At 34.7% G+C, this 5,467-nt stretch overlaps 1 protein-coding gene across 1 annotated transcript in view; it reads right to left on the bottom strand.

Moving 5' to 3' along the window:
• Nucleotides 1–5,467, bottom strand: part of LOC125650903 (elongation factor 1-gamma-like) — a 37,294-nt gene that overhangs the window by 31,530 nt on the left and 297 nt on the right. The gene's annotated exons all lie outside the window — the stretch shown is intronic.

The following is a 5,467-nucleotide window of genomic DNA, read 5'->3' as shown; positions in this document are numbered from 1 at the left end:
TTACGAACCCGATTTAATATTGAAATATTCATATGTATACCGACTGAAATATATTTCATAAAAAAATGAATATTGTTAACAGATAATTTAGATCATCATTCTTGACTCTTAAAAACTCTATTGTTGATACAATCAATTATACCGGAATCCCACAGTAACAGTTTTCGCGAGGCGCGTGCCATTAAGTAAACACGGTGTCAGGTACTGGTAATTAGGAGACCATAATACACCGGTTTTGAGATACGTCCGAGTTATTTCCCTTTGGAGAACTCTCGTACATAGTAAGACGCAAAAGAATTTGTTTACATGCGGGAGTGGGACAGATATTCATCACAGCGTAAGTGAATGTACTCAGCAAGTTTCTCATACGCTGTTTGATAACCCGAATTCGACTGATACACAAACTAAAGTAAGTGATAAGTATTTAGGGAGTAATTAAATACATAGAATTCTTATCCTATCACGTTATCTCGCTGGTCATATGTACCATATCCAAGATATTTCTTACAAATATGACATTGTTTGTATGTTTCCACTTTGGTAAAACATTTCTTTCGATAGTATTTAGTATTTCCCACATTTACATATTTAAAGAGAAGCCGCTTTTAATACATTTCATCGTCTTCCTCGTTGGCTGTATATCCACTCTGTCCCACTTAGGCATTCAAAGTTCCACTAAATGCACCTCCTATACAGAAGAGTTCGTATCTCGAAAGTGGCGTATTGCTTAGGTAAACAAGGGATCATTGCCCATAACAGATCAAGGGTTGTGTTTAAACCCCAAACACCTATGGCTTGGATATTGAGCACCCCATAATTATCAATTTCTCAAAATATTTGTTGAAACACAGGGCTCGAAATTAACATATGCCCGTCAGTCTGTGACTGGCTAAAAGTCTGGCGGACTGACTGACATTTGTTTTAGTCAGTCCGATGGGACTGGTTAATTTTCTAAAGCATCATTTTGGAAAATATACCTAATATGAAATTTCATACACATTTGGCATGCTTCGATCCGTTTGATCAAACATACGAATCTGATTCGTAAATATAAAATTATAAATCCCACATTTAAGTGTTACAATATTGTCTGAGGCATAATGACTTAAATTTCATTTTAATAATATCAACGAAGTATATTTGATTATTTCTGGAAAACTCTGTTGAACGGGTAATATTTTCTGCGGACTGGTAAAGGTTATACCCCATCAGTCCGGCTGGACTGGTGACATAAAAAGTTAGCTTCAAGCCCTGAAACATAGGTAAAAACACTAGAGCATTGACTTGAAATTGTCAACCGATTCTGACAAAAATTTGTACCGACTTATAAGCGGGTCAATGGCAAATTCCTACAAAATAACCTTAAAAAATACAACCGACTTATAGGCGAGTATATACAGTAGACTTTTTGTTTACATCAAATATAGTGTTGGATTGATTGATTATTGTTTAACGTCCCTCTGGAGAATATCTCACTCATATGGAGACATCACCACTGCCGGTGAAGGGCTGCAAAATTTAGGCCTATGCTCGGCACTTATGGCCTTTGAGCAGGGAGGGATCTTTATCGTGCCACAACTGCTGTGACACAGGACCTTGGTTTTTGCAGTCTCATCCGAAGGACCACCCCATTTAGTCGCCTTCTACGACAAGCAAGGGGTACTGAGGACCTATTTTAACCCAGATCCCCACGGGATTAAATATAGTGTTGGATGTAGATATTTTAAACGACTTCTTAGGATAAATTTACCATAAAAAAAAAACAAAAAATTAAATATTACATAAATTGTTTGGACATCGTGGTTTGTTTGTTTCTTAAAGTAAAGAACAATAACTAGACTTGTAATTGTCAAAGTAACTTATACATAAATTACGTGAATATTCAACAAACTTGTTAAAACAACAGAAATGGTCGTGTTCTGCATCACACCGGTAATTGCATTGCCCAATTAAAATGAACTACATCAGTTGCAGTCATCTTTGATATTATGCAATTTGTATGGTAAAAAAATGTGAATTTGTAGTCTTGTTTCTGGGTGAAGAGAGAGAATATCCTGTACGGTGTTGTTTTTTCTGGTATCAACAGAAAGGAGGTCTCAGAGTGGATATGAATATGAGCAATAAGGCCAATTCAACTTAATTAGTAGATTATCATCCAGGGTCACCAAAAGTATGGGGCGGGTGGGAGAATTTGATTTTTATTTTCTGAGAAAAATGTCATTGGCAATCAAGTTTTTGTCAACAGAAATGCATCATCTAATGCCAGATGGATATCAATCTATGCTTATTTTACAGACAAATTCCAGGTTAAGCTTTAATTTCAAACACAAAGATCTACCAAACATCTTCAAGATATGAAGAACATTAATCCCTTCCTTTCATTTACACCCGTACAAATGCAAGAAATTAAGAAAACTATATCCATTTTCTTCACGTGGCTTTTCATGTTGCTATATCAGAAACGTAAACAAGAAGTGTAAATATAGGAGTCGGACATAAAAAATTTCCAGGAATCGCAAGTTTCGCAAAATTAAAAAATTCCGGGTGGACCAATTTTTTAGGGGCGGGCGGGGATAAAAATCGATCAATTAAGTTGATTTGGCCAAATCATATTTGATAAAGTTTCAGTAAATTAATTATACAAAATACATTCCATGATAAACGTGTACTATGAAAATTGGGGGGCCGGCAAGTAAATTAAGACAGTTCACTGGTGCTGCTGGCCAGCAAGTTATAATAAATGTTTTCATGAAGACTGTAGGAGAAGTGTTCACAAGCTATTTTACATCCTTCAACCCTCTTAATAGATCCACTATAACTTTTAGGAAAATAATTGGATCCTCCTGACCTGACAAAATGCTCATCTACAAATGGCAATGAAGCACTGTACAAAGTTTCCACTCTATCCAATAAGCCATATAGGAAAAGCGTGCAAAAGATTTTGCAACAGACAGACGGACGGTACAAAACAATATAAAGAAGGGAGACATAATGATACTGGTTTATGCCATTTGTAATCAAGATGAACCAATTTGTCTATGCCGATTTTCTAGATTTAAAGCAATAACGTTATCCCAATACTACATGGTCAGTCGACGTCTGATAAATGTTATGCCAGAGGAAATGAGGATATTGTTAGGGAAAGAAAAAATGTTTTCCAAGTACATTAGAAGTAAATGAAAATGTTTTTTGTGATTTTTTTTATAGTTGCAGTCTATGCCAATTCTATGAGTTCAGTCATCTTGTTTTGGGATAGACCCGTTGTTTATACCAAGTTTCAAACAATGCTATTACAATGTCAGAGATTGGGATATATAAGCCAGTCACATTAAACACGACACATAGAATATTGAAAACAATGCACTGTTGTGGCGCATATCGTCGATATACCTAGTTTAAGCTTTTCCCCACTGACTTTGTCGATATACAAACCTTTCAGTGTTTGAGCTGATCTCCCACTGAATCTATATCTATTTAGTGCTTGAAAAATCTTTAACAATATTGTTGTACTTTTGTAAAAATCAAATCTCCATCCACCAATAAACATATATAACTACATCAAGTTGAATTATCTAACCCGTTTTCTATATGTATATCTACATGCAACAAATTTTAAGACGCGATAAGATTTGTTTTGATTAAATGCATATTTAATAGTCCTGCAGTGGTGTAATGTAAAGGCGGGAGTAGCAGGGGTTTCGTTCCTTAGGCCTCTCTCCAATGTGTGCGGGTGTGTGTGATCTTATTCAAGAAATTGATTTATACAATCACCCTGTATATCCCTATATGATTTTACAAGTCTTTAAAACAGTCAGATTTTTTTTCTTAATTGAAACATGCTTCTAGTTTTTATAAATGTTTCATGTCAAATCTGTTTGTTTTGAACATATTTTATTGTATATACTATATACAAAAGGATTAGAAACAAGTTTCAAGTCACTAATATATCGTTCATTGGTCTGTAATGTTACATTTCCTAAGAATTATTCTAAGAATCTCTTTAAGTCTATCCTAGTTAGGATAGTCCTAAGAGAGCTTCTATGTCCATCTAAGACAGGTCTTAAAACCATCCCAAGACATTTCAAGTCTTGCCTTGGGACTATTCCTAGTAAAACTTCGATAGCATGCCTCCAGCTACCCAACATGGCTACGTCAACGAAGGAAATCATGAAAAGCTGCGAGTTTTCAAGTCGTATGGGGCTTTAATGAATATTTGAATGTATGTTTGAACACCAGTAGGAAAATGTTCGGAATTTTTTGATATTAAATTCATGAGACAGCAACACAAGAAGACAACCTCAGGCCTCAGCTGTGCACAGCTTTTGGTGCACCGTAAATCAAAGGTCTTTACAACCAGTGGATCTGTAGCTCTCTGACGGGCATAGTCTACATCCACTTCTCTTTGCAAACCTTCATGTTTTGATTCTGCAAAACGTGTAATGCCAGAACCGGTGACGGTTCACGCTTCAACCGACATTTCGACTCAAATATGGCTGGATTTACTTAGCGAACATATTTCCACAACTTTAACATTAATGATTGCAACTGTCATAAAAAAATCAGCACTTACTCACTGTTAATCCGGAACATTTAGTAGATTTGCAATATGGCGATTCTTATGTTGGTTTTTTGGGGGTGGGGTGGGGTGTGTCATGCTTTCAAACAAAGTCCTATCAAATGAACAGGAATATGGTCTACAACACCAGAGTGTCATCAGGATAAAGATTGCAATTCGTAAATGTTTACACTATTTTAATTTGACGTTGTATGCAGATTTACTTTTATACTGATTAGATTGACATTTTCTTCGAAAACAACAACATTTTCACAATAAAATATCATGAATTTAGAGCTTTAACAGCTTAGAATAAAGGTTGACAAGCGCAAAATCCCATATCAGGATTTTAAAAGGACTGTTTCACAATTTTAGATAGAAATTTTTTTTCATTTTTGATGCTAAGCATTAAAATTATAACTCATTCAATGTTGACAGCCAAAATTTTGACCTAAGAAGCAATATTTCACCTTAAATCTGTGTTGTGTAAACAAAGACTACAAAAAAGTGAAATATTGATAAAGTAAAGCATCTAAATTTTGCATAGTCAGAAATTCTAACTTTTAGATGACACTTTTTACCCCCAAAATGCTTGAAATATGAAAGATATAATAAACGTAGATCGATATCCATTTCTTTTGAAAATTTTGTAAACAATAACATATAGCAGTCTTTGATTACAAAGCAAATAAAACGATCTTGTGATAATGTATACTATAACCTCAATTTATAGGTGAAATCTTATAAACACATTACACAGTAGATTCTGATCATTAATTTAAAAGTAGAATAGAAAATTTTGAGGAAAATCGTGAATCAGCCCCTTTAAATTAAAAATTAACGTGCAAGACGTATTTCCATTGTAATGCAACCCTCTAAAATCAACGAACTGAAACCCTAATATGAGTGTAC

This window comes from Ostrea edulis, chromosome 5, assembly GCF_947568905.1.
Source record: "Ostrea edulis chromosome 5, xbOstEdul1.1, whole genome shotgun sequence".
NCBI lineage: Eukaryota > Metazoa > Mollusca > Bivalvia > Ostreida > Ostreidae > Ostrea > Ostrea edulis.
The sequence above is the reverse complement of the archived record's forward strand: the minus strand, read 5'-3'. Positions and strand labels throughout refer to the sequence as shown.